Below are 23,501 nucleotides of genomic sequence, written 5' to 3' on the forward strand. Positions count from 1 at the left end.
GACCAAGGAGGTTATATTTTCTGGCTTAGGGAGACCGCTGGATTAAGGCGACCTTTTTCGGTCTCCCTATTATTTTGACCTCATCAGTATTGCAAATGTCTTTTTATAGATAAATAAACAGTCTGCCATTAAATTTTATTAATCTTTAACTCTGTTATTTAACATTCAAAAGTTGTCTAATTTCTATCATCTTCCCTAAAAAAGAAAAGAATTTATAACCTACGTATAATTTCAAAGGATAATTTTTCTGCATTTTGGAGACCATGAAAAACATGCAATTAAACAAAAAATCTAGCATATATATTTTTTCCGCTTTTGATTTGTTCAAATGAGTGTTTCTTTAACTTAGTTTTCCATGTTTTATGTTAAATACCTAAAAAGGAAAAATATTGTAAATTTATGAACCATGTTTTGAATTCTTAGCAAGTGCTTTCCGTCATTTGTTCCGAATGCCATCGGAATGCCCCTTCAGTTTTCAGAAAATGACCTCTGAACACCATGGATGTTGAGAAATTTGGGTAAGTAACTAAAATGATACAGTAATAAGTTGTAATTAAGAATACACAAGACAAACATTCGTTTGTTTTTTGGTTTTTTTTTTTTTTTTTTTTTTGCCTAGTAATTTAGCTTTCAAGAGAAAAAGTATGATTTTAAATAATCGTTAGACTATAGTTCGGTATATAAAATCCTGAAGGAAATTCGAAATAAAGTTAAATGATAGGCCCCTATATTTTTTAATTCTTTTATGCAAGTCCACAAACAAATTAAATATTTAAAGATTAGGCCGAACGTTGAAAAAATAGTCTCGCAAGTTGACGCAGCTATTTCGAGCTTAAAAATTTAAATTAAACTTTCTGTAAACATCATGCAGGACATGATCATCATGATATGGTATAAATGAAACAGACCCTGTAAGAAAAAAATAGCTGTAATTTAATAATTGTTTATTAATATAATGTGGTCCTCTGCTAATAGAATATATATGCTGTAAAAAAAAATCTGAATCAGGGTGAAGCAGATTTGATACAATACATGGCTGAAGGAACGGGGGGGGGGGGGGGCAGGCCCCCTGTAATTTTGCTGAAATTTAGGTATACTATAGAAAACATTGCTCCTTTATGCTTGTGCCCCCTCAATAATAACCTCTGATGATCTATTTTTCTTTTGCTTTTGGGCCCCCTCAATAATAACCTCTGATAATGTATTTTTCTTTTGCTTATTAAAAAATTTTTGGTTTGTAGCCTCCCCCAACCTGAAACTGAAAAATGTTGTTTGGTTGTGCTCACCCCCCCCCCCCCTCCAACTAAATTACGTACGGGCCTATTCTCCATCCCTGAGGTTTTCTTTCACCAAAGAAAGATTAATTGGTAACAGTTCAAATATATATAGCAATATTTACGGAAGGGAGTATTCTCGTTTAATTATGAAGATGTGACAGTAACTCAGTCAAAGCCACAGTGAGTGTAACATTTATTTAATATTATTGTTAATGTTTACAAATAGTGAAATACTGATACTGTGAAATTTTAATGGATATATAGAAAATATAAAAGTACAACCATTTATTGTAAATCACATACATGAAAAGCTTCTTTTTTTTCAAGCAATTGGAAATTCTTCATTTTTTCATGAAATTATTTTATTTCCTATGTATGATAATTTATTTCGTATTTTCATTCAGTCAACAAATCATTGTCGCAGCCTAGTTCCCTTCATTATTTTCAGCAGTTCAGTGACAGATATAAAATGATCATTTGAGGTTTATACCCCCCCCCCTCCCCACCAAATGAAACTGAAAAATGTTTGGTTTTGGTCCCCTTCAACTGAAATTGATTCCTACTTACCATGCTTACAGGCTTAACTATGAAGATGTGACAGGGAGTGTAATACATGTAACAATAATTGTTCAGACAGATACATATTAAGCTGATATACGTATCAAATTTTAATGGATAGATAGAAATTAATAAACAATTACAACCATTTATTATAAACTACATAAAGATAATTTTTCAAGCAATTTGAAATTTTTCATTTTTTATGATAATATTTCATTTCGTATCCATATATTTATAGGTTTATTCGTATCAACAAATCTGTGTACGAGTTAATAACGCAGCATGGTTCCCTGCATTTCAGTGACAGAGAACCAGAAATGGCAGAATAAGATTGTAGGGAAACAAGCCTTGTTACAAGGTTTGAGGTTTGTTTATTTTATATTTTAATTTACACTTTTTAAATATTATTATTATTATGCAAAAATCTGTGTGCAGATGAATATTTACATTTTAATGTTATAAGTCGTTTTGTGGTTTATATTTGCGGTGACTGTCCCACGTGTGTTTACCTGTTTACATTCACCTACTGACCTAGAGTCTTCAAAATGTACCTTCTGTAATGATGACTGTTGTAATCTTGTTTTTATGTTAGTTTACCGTATGTAACTTGACTGTTGTATAGATTTATAGCGATCACTGCAAGCTTTTAATATTTAGGTGAAGAGAAATTTCAGACTATCAATCACAGGCACTTGTCAGGTCCAGTACAATCTCTTGATTTAGCTATATAGCTTTATTTAGCTATATAGCTTTATTAAGCTATTCAGAATAGCTTAATTTAGCTATTTTATCACATTTTTTTCTTAAATGTGTAATTTTCTCAGCAGGTACAAAAAGTCGCACCTTGGTGCAGTGATGATATTCAACCTTGAACTCTTCTGAAATTGATGCATGTAAAAATCACTCATTAAATTGTGTCTCTTTGAGAGACTTTGTACTCAAAGTTCTAAGAGTTTTGGGGCTATATAACACAATTGATGCAGTTACTTCTTCAATGAAATTATAAAGGAGGCCAATTATGGTGAACAAGGTAATTGATTGGTAATAATTCAGTACAATAAGAAGCAATCATACTTATCCATGCCTCAACGCACACAAGGTAGTGGACAGTTACTCAAACAATAGAAATTTATCTTTTGCTTAAAAGTATTCAAAAGCTGCAAAGATAAAACTATCTTTGATTTTAGTTTATGTTTTGATAGCCCATAGTACATATATGAATGGTCAAATACATGCGACTTTTTGTCTATTTTATACAAGAAAAAATTTTGTGAAAAACTGCATATAAATAGCTAAATCAAGCTATTTTGAATAGCTTAATAAAGCTATATAGCTATTTCAAGCTATATAGCTAAATAAAGAGATTGTACTGGACCTGCTTGTTTCATATACGGTGCACCCCTACTTATTTTTACCACAAGGTATCTAACTCAATTTCAGGCACCCCCGCTTCAAGCTCATATTTTGTTCATGTATCATTATCAATCATTAACCTACTTTAAAATGACATCGTTCGCTTCAAGAGACTTTTTTCTTGTCAAATAAATCGTTTCAGACGTCTCTGGTCGAGTCTCTTTATTGTAAAGCACTCATTTATTCCACGAAAATTACCTCGATACATTTTAAGACTTTAGATGGGATACAACTTCCAGTTGGGGGTGGAATAAAACCAGAGACTTCCGAGTATTCCATTCCGAGGTCTCTGGTTTTATCCTTCATTTATAACCCCAACCGCAAATTTGTATCGAAAATTACCTTGATACATTTTAAGACTTTAGATGGGATACAAATTTCATTTTTTTCACAGGTCACGAGGTTTCAACTTAAAAAATAAAAATTCTCACCGTTAAGATATGTTGGAAATTTTAGCTTGATGTGTTGATAATTTGCCAAATTATTATGTAATAAAGGGGACTTTATATGATCACCCGGCGCTGTCGCTTTAGTTCAGTCTTCACAACAATTCTTTTTCAGCACATGCCCTTAGGGCATGTAGACCTATCATTTTTACCCAGCCCATTCAAATTTGTACATGTCCTACTCAAAATTCTTACATTTACCAGTATTGTGCAACAAAAAAAACCCATTAGGTATAAAGGTTTTATATTAATTTTTTCAGCATCGTAAACCAACCATGGCCTGTGATTGCCATTTTCTAAAGCGTTTTTGTTCATAAATAACTTTTGAGTTGCATGCTGGTCATTTGTTGGCCAGTTAAGCTGAACTGAATTTCAGAAATGGGATCATGACTGTAGTGCCACAGTATGTGGCATTGATGAACATCTCGTAATTTAGCAAGCAACTTCGAGAAAACAAATAGGTTAATTAAACTAAACACTTCAATGATTAGATTGACAATCATTTGACAGGTCGTATCGAGAATGTAGACAGGCAATCCATCGACATTACATATGCGAATAATGGAGGAAGGACAGAATAAATGGCAAGTAAAGATTGTACAATGAAAGAAGATTCACATATGCCCTCTTCGGACATGTAATTTGGCAATTTTTACATGCCCGGCTGCAAATTTAACAGGTCCCTGGCATTGGACTCCCGGGTTATTTGGAAGACTGTTAGTTTAGTTTCACGAGGTCCGACAACATTGATTCTCACAATGTCTGCTCCCTCTACCCCATACACTTATCTTGATAAAATTATATAAATTATATTATTAATTATATAAATTGATATAAATTATATAAACCGGTCTTGTTTATATAGTTTTACAATGTCATAAACAGCTGCTTAAGTGCATGTAATATTGTATTACTAAATGGATTTATATATAGGATTAGGGAAAGATCCTCACTTGATTATGGCAGCATATTTAGCTCGTAGGAGTTTATTATCTACCACACATGATCAATGTCACTTTTGGATGTGAATGACTTTTGACACCCTAACTTCAGTTCAAATCAACGTTAACTTTATGTGACGTCTCTCTGAATCTTTTTTGGCATGTAACTTGGGTAAAAACAATTAAGTACTCTTGATGCATTTGATTTCTCTTAGCCCGTTTAAACATTTCCAAGGTCTATACCAGTTTTTGCAGGGGCGAAACTATGTAGAAGTTGGAAAAGAAACCCATCCCCTTTTTGACGTATTTGGTTTTTGAGGGGTGAAAATTTTCAATATTACACTCAACTACATGCAATATTTATTATACTGAATGTTTTATACAAATACAAATAATAGTGAACCTTGAGCGCATAAATCTGCGCAGTCACTATTTTTTGGAATATCACCCGTTGTCAAGCAATGTTGACTGTTGCGACACTGGGCGTGGCTTCATTATTCAGCGGATAATAGTGCAGCTTTTTAACAAATGTTTCTTGACGAATCAGATTACTTCATCTAATATACCTGAAAGTACAATATTAATTAATTGTCATCATTTTCCTATTATTAGCATTTTTACTGGTAATGGTTTTGAAATGATAGGAACATGCACTGTTCAAAAAGTCTTAAAATGTTGTTTTGGCTCAATTTCTTTGTTAGATTACTGTGTTGAACTAAGGCAGGTCAATTAAAGTAACATGATCCTATAGATTACATGTACATTTAGTACTGTAAAGTAGACAAATTTATTGTTCTCACAAGTAGTTCTCAAACATTGATTTAAGTTGGTCTCCTGAAGGATGTACATGTAATAATGCAATTGGTCTGCTTAAGGTACAGTGTATTTAATATAGACATGCATATTTTATTTTGAATTTGTATTATGTCAATCATTAGAAATATATGGTTCTTAATTAAAAAACATTGTTTTCATTAGAATTTAAGATATGTATAATAGGCATATATTCTTCATGCTTTTCCATAGTTAAGTCCTTTTTTACAGGGTCTCTGCTAGAATCATGTGGACCCCAGTGTAACAAATCTATGGAAAGAGAGAAAATCTCAGCTCAAGGGTCAACATGTCTTTATTCCAAGAAAGGTAAATTGATAATTTTTTTCTGCTAAGGCCAAAATAAAAAATACCTTTGTTTCCCCTAACGCGACCGACCCACTAAAATCGTGCCGACTGAAAAGTTTTTTTAATAAGATTATTCAGATATTTTTTTTTATTGTTTATCAACTTTATAAAATACAATTTCATCAAAATCTGTTGTTATCAGAACGCCGGCTTTTGTTTTACTCTCATTTGGCACTCACAACATGTGACCTCAGAGGGTAAGTTCGTGTTATAAAAACAGCGGCGAAGTATCAATCTTATTAAAAATCGTTAACTTATTAGAATTCTACACTCTTGAAACAGTTCGTGAATCAAATATACCATGACTAATGAGTGTTAAAATGGTATTTACAAATGTTTCTTCTCAAATTAACGTACGTAGCAAGCATGGCAAAGCATGCCTCATGAGCAGATGAGGGGCCCACCTTGTGTATGCATCTGAAAAAATGTCACTGCATTTTATTCGTTTCGAGCTATAGACAGTTCCTGTGTGGTCCTATTTTTACTATATAGGACCATAGGAGTTTTAAATGTGTCTTTGTATAATTATTTCATTTTGATAAATATAATTCAGATGTCGTTTCTTCATTCCTTTTATTTATGGGGTAAACTTTTGAAATCTTTAAAATTGGCCTATGGAATTGCTTTCTGAGACGTCCAGTGTACTTTTCTTTAGTTAGGCCCTTGAAAATAGGTTGTTTCTTTGCTTTAAAATGCCTTTAAAATTGTTGGGCCAACAACATTTGAACACCTGCCTGGTTAAGGACTCCTAAATTAGACTTTTACTCGGCACTTATGGCCATTGATCATTAAGAATCAGTAAGGGATCTTTTTCGTGTCAACATCTACATGTATATTGCGACACTGGATCTACGTTTTTTACGGTCTCATTCGACTGACCAGTTTCCACGTCCCACGAAGGGATCTGTGAGTCACTTAGAATAAGCCTTCTGAATTACGTCGTGAATCCAAAGCGAAACACTAGAATCATTGTACCACGCGAGGGCCTTAACATTTTGTCTGCGTAAATACTCAAAGATGATAGTAGGTTTGAAAAATATACTCGGATGTCCGATGGTTGAGTATTTGTGAATCTTGTCCTTTTTTAAAATATTCGATTTCAATAAATTTACACTGGCCTGAGATAATACACAAGTTCAAATGAATAATTGAATATTTGTGAATTAATTTTCCATACATGTTGCTTCATTTGTATGATATTCTGTTAAAAATTCGGTTTCTTTTGTTCTTTCCTATTTATGAAGATATTATTCAATTTTTCAGAATGTATTTTCAAAACTGTTTTGAGAAAAAAAATAATTTACCTACCTACCTACCCAACTTGAAATTTCAGGGTCGGGTTAGGGGAAACAAAGATATTTTTAATGATGGCCTAAAATACTCTTTTATAAATTATAATATCAATGCAAAAGAGTGAACAAACAACATTTTGAAAATGAAAGTGCAATAACAGTTAATAATTATGATTAGTCGAATGAATGTTAATAATCCAATCAAAGTCCTTGTTGTATATCATTTTTGCTAGGGCTGTGTATTGAGCAAAAAAAAAGGAAAGACATTTTTAATACGATATGCAATATATTGAATTCTTTAACAATTCTGTCAAAAAAGTTTTATAAATCATTATGCATGAATTTTATAAAAATAATAATTGTTTTTTACTCATTTTTAGCTCACCTGAGCCGAAGGCTCAAGTGAGCTTTTCTGATCACATTTTGTCTGTAGTCCGTCTGTCTGTCTGTCTGGTTATCCGTCTGTAAACTTTTCACATTTTCGACTTCTTCTCAAGAACCACTGGGCCAATTTCAACCAAACTTGCCACAAAGTATCCTTGGATAAAGGGGATTCAAGTTCAAATGAAGGGCCACGCCCTCTTTCAAGGGGAGATAATAAAGAATTAGTGAAAAATTAATAGTATCTTTTGAAAATCTTCTTCTCAAGAACCACAAAGCCAGGGAAGATGAAACTCATGTGATAGCATCCTAAGGTAGTGTAGATTCAAGTTTGTTCAAATCATGACCCCCGGGGGTAGGGCGGGCCACAGTGGAGGATCAAAGTTTTACATAGAAGTATATAGGAAAAAACCTTTAAAAATCTTCTTCTCAAGAACCACAAAGCCATGATGAGTCATATTTATATGGAAGCATCCTCAGGTAGTGTAGATTCAAGTTTGTTCAAATCATGACCCCTGGGGGTAGGGCGGGGCCACAATGGAGGATCAAAGTTTTACATAGAAATATATAGGAAAAATCTTTAAAAATCTTCTTCTCAAGAACAGCAAAGCCGTAATTGGTCATATTTATATGGAAGCATCCTCAGGTAGTGTAGATTCAAGTTTGTCCAAATCATGACTCCTGGGGGTAGGGCAGGGCCACAATGGAGGATCAAAGGTTTACATAGAAACATATAGGAAAAATCTTTAAAAATCTTCTTCTTAATAACAGCAAAGCCCTAATTGGTCATATTTAAATGGAAGCATCCTCAGGTAGTGCAGATTCAAGTTTGTTCAAATCCTGTCCCCCAGGGGGTAGGGCGGGGCCACAATGGAGGATCAAAGTTTTACATAGAAATATATAGGAAAAATCTTAAAAAATCTTCTTCTCAGGAAGAGCAAAGCCCTGATTGATCATATTTATGTGGAAGTATCCTCAGCTAGTGTAGATTCACGTTTGTTCAAATCATGACCCCCTGGGGTAGGGTGGGGCCACAATGGAGGATAAAAGTCTGAAATAGAAATATATAGGAAGATATCTTCTGATGAAGTTCTGCAAAGCCATGATTAGTCATTTTGATATGGAAGCATCCTCAGGTAGTGTAGATTCAAGTTTGTTAAAATGATGACCCCAGGGGATAGGGATGTGCCATAATGGGGGATTGAAAATTTTACATAGGAACATTAAGGAAAATTTCTTCTTCTCAAGAACTGAAAATCATGTTTAGTCATTTTGATATGGAAGCATCCTCAGGTAGTGTAAATTCAATTTTGTTCAAATGATGACCCCCGAGGGTAGGAGGGGGCCCAATAGGGGGATCGAAAGTTTTACATATGAACATATAGAAAAAATTTCTTCTCAAGAACAGAAAAGCTATGTTTAGTCATATTGATATGGAAGCATCCTCAGGTAGTGTAGATTCAAGTTTGATCAAATGATGACCCCTGGGATAGGGAGGAGCCACAATGGAGGATCAAATTTTTACAAAGGAATATATGGGAAAAATTTTTAAAAATCTTCTCAAGTACAACAAAGCCATTTGTTATATTGAAATGGAAGCATCATCAGGTAGTTTAAAATTCAAGCCCCCTCCCCCCCCCCCCTAATCTTTTCAATACTGAACTGATTTGTTCTTTTGCCTTGCCAATGTGCTCAGGTGAGCGATGTGGCCCATGGGCCTCTTGTTTTTGATACGATATATTCATTAATCTAGATATGTATCGATATACAGGTAAACCTCGGTATCTCAAACACCGGTATGTCGAATACCACGGATATCTCGAAGTGAATCAACGGTCCCGGCCATTTTTATTATATTTATGATTTTAAAAAACCCTGGTATCTCGAACACGGAAATCTCGAATACTTCACTTATCTCGAAGTAGATTTACGGTCCCAAGTGCTATAAACACATGCGTTATCTCGAAGTCCAACAAATTCTCGCTCCGCTGAATTCACACCTTAGTACACAATAATCCCATTATGCTAATTTTACGGTCTGTTGAACATTTCCGTTAGGTCTAGCACAGGCTTCATGGGACCATTGCTGATAATCACACCTTATTTGTCCCAAGCTGTTGTTTTTGGTAGTTAAATTTAATTACGCAGGCCAGGTGATTTGGAGGTGTTAATAAAATGCACTCTCAGAGATACTATGACACGATAATGAAACAGCAGCTTGGGGACGATTACTGTACTAGAAATTTAAATTATCGAAAATACACGCTTTTACACATCAGTACATATCAAAGTAAACACTGAACACATCAAAGTGATATTGAACTCAAGAAATTAAACAATTAAAGACATTATTTTGAGTATAAAAGTCAGTACCAAAAATCAAATCTTCAGTAAATATCATGTCCGATAAGGCAGTCTAACGAAGGACCCGGTAGCCAACCAGGGGGGATAGTTAGATTATCTGACCGTAGTGTAAAAAGAAAACTTAAAGTTCATACAATCGAAACAAAGTTTGCTTTTGTTTATTCATATTGGCAATTTCAATAAATTATTGTAGAACGATAATTCCTGTTGCTACATTTAGGCATGTGGGTATATGTACATATCCTGTTAAAGTCTTTGTGTATCACATTATATCATGATATACTTCAGACAAATTAGTACACCCGTAGTTTTGAATACAATTCATACCAGTACATTGATTTCATTTGCCACAATGGTCTCTTTAATATTGCAATAATGCATTTGGTCTTCCTAATGCATGTATAATGCAGGTACTGTATATACTTTATGTCCAGCTTATAGGTGAGTCATAAAAAGATTAGTATTTTGAAACCAGGTTAAAACATCAGAGCATTGATTTGAAATTGTCAATTGATTCTGGCAAAAAGTTGTACCGATTTATAAGCGGGTTAATAGCAAATCCCTCCAAAATAACCTCAAAAAATACAACTGACTTATAGGTGGACCACCTTATAGGCAAGTATATATATATGGTATAGTTTTTGTTGAATTTTGCTAACAGCAAAACACTATGAATAATGAATTTTGGAAAAAAAAGATTAAGTTTAATGATGCATGTATGTAGTATAGAAATATTGTTCATATGCCTGTACATGGTACAAATATGCATTTACAGAGTGTACATATGCCAGAATCATATGGACCGCAGACTGGCCCTGGTGATTCCGTTAAGAAAAAATAGGAAAAATCAGTGCTTGTGCTCATTGGTCATTGGACAAAGGTAAATAGATTTATTTCATGAAACTAAATGTAAATTACTAGGATATTAAAATATCACAATTAAAATACATGTACTGATTTATATATATATGGATATCAGTTGGTCTCCTTGATGGAGTTAAATGCATTTGTTATCCCTTTTAAGTGGATCATTTAAATATTATGCAGTTTATTTAGAAGCTCTTTATTATCTGCACTGTTTACTTTTACAGGGTCTATGCCAGAATTTTTTCAAGAACAGTCTGAATGTGACATGAAAAAAATGAAGAAAAACAGCCTTCCTGTTTATAAATCTACATTCTGACAAAGGGTAATTTTGTTTAGTTCAATTAGAAGTGCACATTTAATTTCAGTTGCTTTCCTTAATGATATATTATAGCATTTTTATTCCCTTATGAACAATATGTATACTTGTAAAGCATGTATCACAAAATCTTCTGCAAACAAAGTTTTGGGTGTATAGTGTTTGTTGTTTAACGTCCCTCTTGAGAATTTTTCACTCATATGGAGATGCCACCACTTGTCGGTGGAGAGCTGCAAATTTTTGTCCTATACTCAGCACTTACGGCTATTGAGCATTGAGGGATCTTTTTCGAGCCAGCACCTACTGTGACATGGGACCTCGGTTAATACCTCTGTCTCATTTGAAGAACAGGTCTCCACGTCCCACAGTGGGATTCAAACTCGCGATGTTAGGATAAGCTTCTTTCTCCGTGACTCTAACCACTGCATCTGCTCTACTTTGGCAACTTTGGGTGTATATAAGCATAGGAATCATCATGTCCATCTGTCTGTTCATGTGTTTGGCCACTTTTATGATTAGTTTTTTTGTTCCAATTCTGGCTGAGATAAATTGATTTAAGTCATCTAGATACAAACAAATTAAGGGAAATTACTATGGTATTGGAATGAACATTTTGGAATACTGTCTAATTGTTCCATTGTAGTTGGTTTCTTTAATGTTGAAATAATGCATCTGGTCTTCCTAATGCATGGCATACACTGTATGCATGTGTAATGTTTAAGTTGGCTGAATGTAAAACAGTTCTTGCATTATGACAAAGGTAAATAGATTTAGTTCATGTAACTAAACATGTAAATTATTAGGGTATTAAAATCTCAAGTTTTGAATACTGATTTACATGTGGAGAGTAGTTGGTCTCCTTAATGCAGTAATAATACATTTGGTCTCCCTTATGCATACTGTATATTATATAAATTTAATGACTGACATGTACGAGGGTTGATCCAAAAGTTCATGGAATTTCTTCATATTTTATTTATTTATTAGTGAAAGTGGTTGAATACTGATTTACATGTGGATAGTAGTTGGTCTCCTTAATGCAGTAATAATACATTTGGTCTCCCTTATGCATACTGTATATTATATAAATTTAATGACTGACATGTACGAGGGTTGATCCAAAAGTTCGTGGAATTTCTTCTAGTGTTGTACCGATAATCAGAAAACATCGATTGTCGACAAAAAAATGCTGCCGATTCCGATGATCGATTATAGTTTTTCATAATCGATCATCGGAAACATACTTCTAATACAATACATTCTGGAATTATCCATTTCTGGTTTAAAATTTATTTCTTCTTAATGAAAGAAAATGGCATCTGCATCTGATACTAGCCAACTAGCACGAAGCAGAGGTGAGTAAGAACCGAAGATGCATATATAGGGCCTAAAAAAAATTATTTTTGTTTCCTGTAATAACCCGACCGACCCATTCAATTTACTCCCGGGTGAATTTTTTTTCTGCCAAATCTGTGTTTGCTCTTTGGTTTGATCAATCAGCTGATTCTTTTTATTCAAAAAATATTAATTGTATCTTTTATTTGAGATATAAAATATGCAACTTAGTCAACATTTACCTTAAATATAGAGTGATCAATTCCCCCCACAACTTTTTGAAGTTCGTTTTCTGCCGCTAGGCAGCCATGTTGGGTGTCCACTGTAAATATTTTTAGGTCTAGAAAGTGTAAAAGAAGCAAAACAACAAAGAAAATAATATATTATGTATTTTATATATTCATGTTAAAGAAATAAATGAAATTATTGTAATAGTCTGCTTTTTGTATACAAAACTATGAAGAAATCCGATTATAATCGGTGAAATCGCATCAGAAGCAGTAACCGATTCCAACCGATGATTGATTATGAAAATTAACTGATGTCTCATCACTAATTTCTTCATATTTTTTTTTATTTATTAGTGAAAGCGGTTGAATACTGATTTACATGTGGAGAGTAGTTGGTCTCCTTAATGCAGTAATAATACATTTGGTCTCCCTTATGCATACTGTATATTATATAAATTTAATGACTGACATGTATGAGGGTTGATCCAAAAGTTCATGGAATTTCTTCATATTTTATTTTTTTATTAGTGAAAGTGGTTGAATACTGATTTACATATGGATAGTGGTTGGTCTCCTTAATGCAGTAATAATACATTTGGTCTCCCTTATGCATACTGTATATTATATAAATTTAATGACTGACATGTATGAGGGTTGATCCAAAAGTTCATGGAATTTCTTCATATTTTATTTTTTTATTAGTGAAAGTGGTTGAATACTGATTTACATATGGATAGTGGTTGGTCTCCTTAATGCAGTAATAATACATTTGGTCTCCCTTATGCATACTGTATATTATATAAATTTAATGACTGACATGTACGAGGATTGATCCGAAAGTTCATGGAATTTCTTCTTATTTTATTTATTTATTAGTGAAAGTGGTTGAAAATTACAAATAAGAATATAGACACTTGTTGAATTTTTTTAATAAAAAATATTTTAAATATTAATGATAGTAACTCTATGGCAGTTGCCATAGCAAAGGATGTTTTAAAATGCAGGGGAGACATTTACTCGTTCATTATCATTTTAATTCTTAATACGTGAGATAAGTAAAAATCTGCCCCAAGTGGCAAATAAAATGAGAATTTTGTCATTATTACGATTGCTTGACCACTAATATACCTGTCTGTGAGAGTTTTACTGATTTAACTTGATATTTAGATTATTAGTTGATGATTTCTTGTTCATCTTTTAATTGTTAGAGAACGTCACATTTCAGTCAAGTTATAAGTTTTGTTAAAATCTTAGGAACACTTTGACTTAAAGGGGTATACTACTGATACAGGCTGGAGAAAAATGCATTTAGCAATTGATTTTCCAGTGGTGTGAGAAATTTAAGAACAATAGAACTTCCATGGAGGTTGATTAAAGGTGTGGCTGCTTTTGGAGGGTCTGTTTTTCTCGTAGACAAATTAAGCGTTGATGGATGTTGACCGCTGACGTACTGTGCTTGACTTTGCTACTGAAATTGGAACATCATATGGAAGGATGGGGAGTATTTTTGAAATATGAGTGTAATATAAAGATAAGTCGATTGGTGGATACCCAGGCTTTTCTTGAGAGAAAAAAGGAGAAAAAGGCAGAATATTCTGTAGAATTACTTAGTTGAATTGAACATGAGGGTGAGATGCTCCTATAACATGACATGACATACTTAACTTGACGTTACGTCGAAGTCTCCCCCGGATTTTACAACTATCAGTGTTCAGAAAGCTTGTGACCTTATTGGTAATTGGAACGTGGTGAAATTTTCCAGTATTGTTGCATAATGACTCTATATTATAAATATGCCTATTGTTTGCTTTCATCAAATCACAATAAAATTTTAGAAATAATTAAATTCCATGAACTTTTTGATCAACCCTCGTATTAGAAAAAAGGTGGATCTAAGATTGAACAGGTTATAATTCACCTGAGTCATTTAAATTACTTATTGCTATCTGTTCTTGTTCAGTCATCATGTGTCAAGTATTGTCTGTAAACTATTGAACATTTTCAGCTTCTTTTCTGGAACCAGTTTCAACTAATTTCTCGGTTGAAGTACTGTATAGGGGATAATTTCAGGGGTTGTAATTTTCATGTTTTTCTCTCCTCTGACACGATCGCGGTTTGTTGAATTCGCGGAATCGGTATATAACTAAGGTTACATGTACCTCCCTTCAATGTCTATATCCGTTTAATCCATAGCATAGCTAGAAAGCATTAATCAGTGTTATGTATTCACTTCACGAACAACAGGGTAGATTTATATATACATCAGCAAGTTTGATAGTTATTTAAATGATTTTTTTAAAACCAAAATGTCGATAAAAACATGATAATGCAGGTAACAAATACACGTCGTAACATAGTTACGTACGGGTATTCAAAAGCCATGACCCTAGTGTTTTGATTGATGAAACGTAGCGTTGGCTATTAAAACAGTTTTTTTTTTTTTACAAATACAGGTTATTATCTGCTGGGTGATCTAAATTAATGTCAAGCGTGATAATTAAAATAATTGAATGACAGGTACGATTCTTAATTACTGAAATGACCATGCACTGCACGTATATTTACCTATCGTAGTCTATTCTCAAATTTCCAAATATAACATGTAGGTTATTGAAAACTTATTCACTGTTTCTTGAATTCACGGATTTATTCACATCTTGAATATAGCGAATATTAACACCGCGAGTTATTTTCCCCCTATACAGTATACAGACTTAATATAGAAATGATTTTATCGACTTTCTCAATCTATCATGAATTTAAAAATGTAAATATAAGCATTTAATTGTAAATATTAAACATTTAGTATCTAAAAACCAGAGTTGGAAATTACTGACTGCCCGAGGCAGTCTGTTTTTCAGGTAGGCAGGGACAAACTTTAGATTAAACTCGGTGGTCGGGGTCATTTAAACAGGTAGTTCCTGTTTTCCTTTTTTTTTTCAGGGTATAGTAAGTCTATAGAAATTAAGTAAAATATAGTATCAAAGGAACACTTCTAGTTAAAAATATGAGATGACCTATAGGACCAATATTGGTTTCAGTCTTTAGAAAAAGCTTACCGATATATGTTCCGGTCACTGACTTTAGGTCACATGTGTGTAGTTTCTTGTTTCTCATGTATTGCTTTAGTTCTACATTAATGGTAATCTAACAACCAAGCTTTATGATAAACGTGATGACTTTAACTTTTCAATCGTCAACTTCCCTTACTTATTCAGCAATATACCTTCATCACCTGCATACGGGGTTTATATCTCTCAGTTGATTCGATACGCAAGAGCATCCTCTATGTATGAACAATTTTTTAAAAGGAGGTAAGGCCAAATAAAAAAATGTGTGTGGTTCCGGTTACCCGACCTTCCCTATTTTATACCCCCGACCCTAAACTTTTTTTTGGCAATTTTCATATTTTTTCCGGAATTTTCCTCGATTTCCATCAATGGTTCCGTTTTAAGTTTTAGTTTCAGCAATGACGGCCTCCTTGCAAAACATAGTGCTAGTGTTTAATAGTGTTAAATCCAAAGCAAGCTAGCATGTAGGTGTCCCCTACCAATATTGACTAGTATATTATCACACCACAACTAAATGCCATTTGCAAAGCAGTGATAGGTATTATTTAGAAAAATTAAGAAAATCATTTTGTTAAAAAAAAAAAAAAAAAAAAAAAAAAATTCCCTACCTACCTACCCTAATTTTTTTGGAAGTATAACCGGAACCACACATATTTTTTTGTTTGGCCTAAGTTATTGACAAACAAATTGCTGAAACAAGAATATCAGCAGTCTTGTTTAAAGTCATCATTTTGTAAGTTCTATGGTCGATACAATGACCTTGTCAGCAAATACAATTTATCATTAAGTAAAATGCTGACTGACGTTTTTCATACTTATTGTAAGGCCATTATTTACACACTGAATTGTGTATGGATTTTTCTATTGTTTCCCAGTCGTGACAAGGAGCACACAGCGGGTGTGACTGGTCTGCATGGGATGCTCACTCCTCCGTGGCACCTGATCCCACCTCTGATGTTTTGGAGGTCCGTATTTGCTCTGCTCCTATTTTGTATTTTTTGATGGGCTTTTGAGCTTGAATTCTGATTGTTATCTCAATATATTTCATTCTACTCAACTGTGTGTTCATGTGATCCTACCTCAGTATTTACAGAATGATACATCCTTTGTTTGAGGGTCATTCTTGATGTCTGACTGAGTAATGGCAATGGGACATAAAACCTTAACTGACCTTACCACATTCTTTTCTAATCTGAAAACCCTCATGCATTTTTAGCATAACATATCGCCAATGCACACATTTTTCCCAAGGAATGAACTGCATCTACTCTGCATAGAACAGTATCTCTCCCACTGGCACAACAGTACTATTACACGTCATTATGTTCTTGAAAGGCAAACACAGCAATTATTGCTCGGCATGATTTTTTTTCATGACACCTGCAGTATCGAGTAACACAAAGTGAATGATTCATGTCCTCGAACAAAGTGTGCTTACAATGAGGTTTAGTTCCGGTTGATTGCGTTTAGTTAAAGAGAATTTATGATCTGCATTTCCATAGATGTCTTTTATATCAACACCAAACATGCATTTAAGGAAGAAAATATATTAAGTAAAATGCAAAAGCCTGTATTAAAAAATCAAAGGACAAAGTGCACTTAAGCAATGCTTAATGGGCCCTTTTTCAGTGCCATATTACTTTAGAATGTATTACCAAATTGGTCTCTTTTGGTAATAGTTAAATACAAGTGGACATTTCTAATTAAAATCACATTAAAACATCACCTAAATCAGCATGGATTTGAAACAAATGAAGTTTTTTAAATGCTAGATACCCCAAATCCGGAAAAGTCGTACCGAACCTATTTTGAGTTTCGTTTATTTAAATCAAGGGGAGGAGACATTTAAATCAGACACTTGAACAATCTGATGGTGGATCATTGACAGGCGCGTTTGCCGAATGATACTTCTTGTACTATTTTACCCGAGAAAAAAATAGAATGAAGTTGTATAGATACCTGTATCCATAGTGAACAAACTCAGAAATTTGCATGCTTGCATTTGAAATAATACAATAAGTATTAACATTAGTTCCTTTAAATTTTAAAATGAAAAAAAGTGTATTTAGGTGGCTTTCAATACCAGTACCATTGTCTTGCATGAATGTTAAAAATGTTTGACACTTTTATTTATGATGACATTTTAATGACACTAAACTCTCCTAACCATCCTGTGTTCCTAAAACCAAATACATACAAACTTCTCTATGCGGCTTGACTTCGATATAATGATACAAAACGTGGTTATGTTTTACAGTGAGCATCTTTGAGGAATGTTTACCTGGGTAGAACTCACGTGACTACCAGTATTTTAAATAATTTATTCCACGGGTGGGTTCAACATAGGTCATACAGGTAAATAGCTCTTGCTTGTTATAGGAAAAACATTGAACTTTTCATACATTTTTAATATTTTAAGTACAAGCCTAATCATGTACAAATTTCCTACTTTCACACAAGTTTTATAAATGTATAATGCATTTTTTGTCAATTGCACAAGTTTGTACAATGTTAGGCTGACAATAAACAAAAGCTTTGAAATGATTGACCGACCTCGATTTACTATAGAAAATCACGAATGTCGGCTGACCCCTACCACATTGTATGGCTTTGCTCTTTGTATATTCATGAATTTCAGAGATAAAATTTGTTGAATCTTATGGTTTAGATATCAATTAATGATCTGAGATGGAAAATTATGCTTAATTTAATTCTTCATTTTTTCACATTTTACCAGGGCCCATAAGTGCACTCGTTCTTTAGTGTTTATACAGGTAAAAAGTTTGAAAAAATAAAAATGTGCCAACAAATGGTTTCGAACCAGGACACTAAAAATGTTCATGGTGAGAGTCTGCGGTCTATCATTCTGGGCTATGCTGACTATGAGGACATTTGTAATAAATATAAACCAGTATGATAGAAATAGGTTTTCACGTTTTTTGTAGGTTTTTTTCTATGAATTTCAACCCTAGACACCTCTAAAAAAAAACCTTGTTTTAAATAATTGCTTACTAGATCAAAATCGATCAAAATTTCATAATTTAATTTAGGGGCAGGCAAAGGGTGATTATATTGCATCTATCGGGTATAATTTTCTTATCAGAAAATTGTAGAGATATGCAAGGTTAATTAATGACAACATTTATTTTTCCTTTTTGCCTAATACTTTTATGATTTTCACTAATAAATTGATTATTGAAAAAAGCCTTTAATATGACTGCTGATTTTATCTCCATCTGTTAATTTTCAGCACCTTTTCTCGTGATTATAGTAGATAGAGAACAGATTATGATTTCTAACATTTACTATTACAGATCATTTCCTTGAGATAGGTTGAACCAACAGTCAAATACAGACACTTTTAAGAAAAGTAAAAATCTGGCTCAGGTAAAAAAAAAAAAAAAATTACAGTTTTAACAATTAGTAATTTTACCTTAATTAACTGGAAAAATCTTATTTGACGAAATACAGGTCAAGAATGAAGAGTTTAAAGCCTAGTAGGGATTTTGGTCAATCATTACAGGTAATCTGCAGTCCCTTTCGAGAATTTTACACTCATGGAGACGCCACCACTTGCCAGTGGAAAGCTGCAAATTCTGTCCTATAATCTGCACTCATGGCCCTTGAGCAGTGAGGGGTATTTTTCATGCCAGCACCTACTGTGACATGGGACCTTGGTTTATAAGGTCTCATCCGAAGGACTGGTCTCCATGTCCCACAGTGGGATTCAAACCTGCGACATAAGGATCAACTCCTTACTTCGCGACTCTAGAGCAGCCACGCTTGTGACTAGCTCAGTTTTAAAGAAATCATTCAAGATATTTTTTATCAAACTTAATATGCTGATACATATATAATTAGTAAGACCTATTCAACTATTTCAAAAACTTTTGACCTTTCCTGTGACCTTGACCTCTCTTTCCTTCAATTTGCATTTTGCATGGTTTTAAAACCATTGAAAATATTGATATCTAAGGCTATGCATCTATACATAATTTGGTGAGAATTTATCATCTATATCCGTTTTTTTTAGATTTCAATTTCAATTTTAAAGAAACTTTTCAAGATATTCTCATCAAACTTCATACACTAACACAATATTTCATGTTGCATTACTATACACTCGGCGGGCATACATGTCCTATGGACATATTTCTAGTGTATTGCTATTTCTGTTGTTTGTTTACTTCCGGTCAGTAAGTGCCCCCTAGGGGCAATCCCCAGTCCTGTTTTCTTTTCCAGGGTTGCAACAGCGCCCCCTAGAAAAACAAGTTGCACCATCCAATAAAATCGTATTTTGTGCTGCTTTATGCCAATGAAATTAAGGCTGGACAGCATATGTATTATATTCTGACCAATGGGGTTGCCGTATTTTCAAATAATTAGGATAGACTTACCACTTCAGCATTCCTTTCATCACTGAAGTGATATACATGGTCAAAAATTGACTAACTTTCATTTTTGTGTCAACTGCAGAGCAGAACGACACTTAGAGATCACTTTACCTGGTGTCTGTCTGTCCGTCTGTCACACCTTATATCTCCATAATTTTGAGAGGCAGGGTTTTGATAATTAGCATTTATATATGTTTTTGAGCTCATGATACTATACTTTGAAACTGTATGAAATTCAGTTACCACACAAACTTATATTTAAATACTATGAAAATACATTGGGATCAGTATTCCACAATGAATCGTGTTGACTGACAAAGTGACAATTAAAGTAAAGACAGTCTGAAATTCATTTCCTCCGAGGATTGTTGGAAGCACCTACATGTGTATTAATAAAATGATAAATAGTTATTCCTCATAATTTCAATTAAATTATTCATTTGAGGACTGGGGAACCATATTTTCTTTGATTGCCAGATTCTATCCCAGTCTTTTAAATACTTTTGGATCTTTTTTTTCCTTGCAGGCAAATGCTTGAACCTCCATGCTAATATTAAATTAATAGCTGACCACTCTTAGATTTATTTACCTCTTTAATGACGATACCTAGCAGGTGACATATACATTCCTTGAAACACTCTAGTTCCTATTTGATTTTCACTAATATAAAGATTATTGAAAAAAGACTAAGGTGCTCTATAGTGATCAGTCTATTCATTCATCTGTCTGTCAAATACACATATCCCTTGTTCAGAATACAGGTGACTCTAAATACTTCAAACTTTATATTTTTTAATTAGTTACATGTAGCTGCTTTGGAACATCTGAAAGGTCTATTACATTATCACTAGTTTTACCAGTTTTCTTCATGTAAGTTGAATATATTTTAAACTTTTAAATTTTTATTTTTTCCAGGTAAGAAAGAAATTCAGGAGTTCTTAAATTGCCCTTGGAGTTCTTGGATTGCATCAAACTGCTAAAAGACCTCAACAAAAACAGCGTCTTGAAAATAAAAATGAAAATATTCAGTGAAAAAAAAATGATGAAAGAGCCACTAAAAATCTTCAAGCCTTTGAGCTGAAATCTGGAAGTCAATCTGTGGACTTTAATAGTAAGTCATAATTACTAAGTCATCATTTGTGTATAATAAATACACTAAACTGTAAACACTTGTTAAAATGTGTATAATTTTTAGATATAATTTGTATCTCGTAGACTTCAATAGTTTCATGTAATTTAAGTAATAATGAAAATTTCCTGTTGTCTAGCTAGATTAGAAACTATTATTGTCCAATTTTGGATATTGTGAAATAATTCATCTAGTATGCATACATGTGTGTACACTTACGTGTAAATTAATTGTTATAGCAAATTCAATCGATCATTAAGTTGAATGTTGACTAATGTTTTTCATCAAAATTGTTTACACTGAATTGTTTGTGGATTTTTCCATTTGCCCAATCATGTCAAGGAGCACATGGCAGGAAATGCTTTCTCCTCCATTGCACCTGGTGTTTTTAGAGGTCTGTTTGCTCTGCTCTAATTATGTATTGTTTCAATGGACTTAAAAGCTTGATCACTGTTGGTAATCTTCATATTTCATATACTATTAGAGTACTTGAAGAAAACTGTAAAGATTTAACATACAGTATAATGCATGTATATTGCACTTTAAGTACAGAAATGTTAAATCGTCTCATAGTGCATTGAATTTGTTGAAAATTAGAAAATGTGTTGAAATTTTTTTTGAAATAATGTTAGATTGCAGATTTTTTTAAATCATGCAAGTAAGAAATTGCTAAATATTTTTTAGATTTTCTGGACAGTCTAGATGAGTTCTTACTATATACCTAGCATTGTCATCCCAGTTAAAATTTAAGGAGCAAGGTTCATTCCTAAGCTCTACCTGGACAAACTTGCATGGATTAAAGCACATTAACAGATTTACTTCAGATGCTTGACCTGATCTACATTTTCCTCATGTGTTTTTTTGTTTTTGTTTGTTTGTTGTTTAACATCCCTCTCAAGAATTTTTCATCCATATGGAGATGCCACTACTTGCTGGTGGAGAACTGCAAAATTTGACCTATACTTTGCACTCAGGGCCTTGAGCAGTAAGGGATCTTTTTTGTGCCCACATCAACTGCTAGGCGGGACCTCGGTTTATATGGTCTAATCTGAAGGACTGGTCCCCACATCCCCAGTGGATTTGAACCTGAGACTTAAGGATTAAATCCTTACTTGCGACTCTAGATTACAAACTCTATCCTTTGCGCCACATGGGGGACTCCACAAGATTAAGTGTTTTGAGCAGTCCTATTCTCATGTAATTATAAACTCTATGTTGAACAAACCTGCAAAGATGATGTATGTACATGTAAATGTTTCAGGGTACCAATCCTTGATTTGACTTAGATTTTCTGGATTAATGACCAGTTTTTTAAAGAAGGTTCATTCAAAGTAACAATATACTCTTTGGTGATCAGTAAACATAGATGATGTATCCTGCTTCTGATGCTGGATGTAACATACATTTTCAGGGTTATTGAGCAGTTAAATCTAACCCAGACCAACTTGCATAGATTTTGGATCCAGGTGATATACATTACCAAAGTGTTTGTTGAGTGAGACTTTGCCTTACTAGTAGATAACATTTGTAGAAGTGAGCTTTGTATTCTTTGATAAGGTATGTTTTTTCTTTGCTCAGGATATATATACCATCAGTGCCAACTACCATACATTTTATATAATAGATGTAGCTGTTGTTCAACTAAATATGATAAAACTGTGGATGAAAATAATTTGATTTTTGTACCTTTGAATGTATTGAATTAATTTGTAAAAGCTGTTATGATACAATGTTTGATATTTTATAAAAGTTTTTAGCATATGCAATCAATAAATGTATCAACATTTTTATTTTATTATACTTTTTACCCTGCAAACTTCTTAAAAACAGAATAGTAATGATCCATTTAACTGATTCTAGGTTAATGTCACATTGTACTGGTATATCATGTATACTGAACTGTAAATAAGAAGCATCTAAATAGGTAAAATCACAGCATGAATCATTGGATTATGTAAGAAGTGCACTATCTTGTGCTTTGGTATGGTATTAATAATAAATGTTAAACTATCAAGGATATGCTTGAGTGACTGTATTTTGACTAGCAGTAAAAATAAAATGATTTTTAAGCATTTGAATTATTTTGATTCATGGTCTCTGCAAGTTTAATGATAGCAAATATGTATATTGAACATGGCATCCACATATTGCTATACTGGATGGGGCATGACTTTTACTGAATCTTAATCACAAACCTTGAAATTTTATGTAGTACATGTACTCTTGGTTTCAACTGGTCAAATGTATTCTTAAATCAGAAAGAATTTAAACAAATATAGGCATAGGTCAGAACTTCACCAATTAG

General features: G+C 33.2%; 1 long non-coding RNA gene across 2 annotated transcripts; it reads left to right on the forward strand.

Moving 5' to 3' along the window:
- The first annotated feature begins 2,145 nt into the window (after positions 1 to 2,145).
- Positions 2,146 to 23,268, forward strand: LOC133199798 (uncharacterized). Of its 2 annotated transcripts, none has more exons than XR_009722849.1 (5): positions 2,146 to 2,203; positions 5,683 to 5,778; positions 10,630 to 10,734; positions 10,946 to 11,043; positions 20,983 to 23,268. It is a non-coding gene; the product is annotated as an uncharacterized LOC133199798 (long non-coding RNA). The 2 variants fall into 2 exon arrangements; XR_009722850.1 differs by lacking the exon at positions 20,983 to 23,268 and adding an exon at positions 17,931 to 18,044.
- The last annotated feature ends 233 nt before the right edge of the window (positions 23,269 to 23,501 follow it).

Source organism: Saccostrea echinata, unplaced genomic scaffold, assembly GCF_033153115.1.
Source record: "Saccostrea echinata isolate AGI-Se365-2 ecotype Australia unplaced genomic scaffold, CSIRO_AGI_Sech_v1 ptg000002l, whole genome shotgun sequence".
NCBI lineage: Eukaryota > Metazoa > Mollusca > Bivalvia > Ostreida > Ostreidae > Saccostrea > Saccostrea echinata.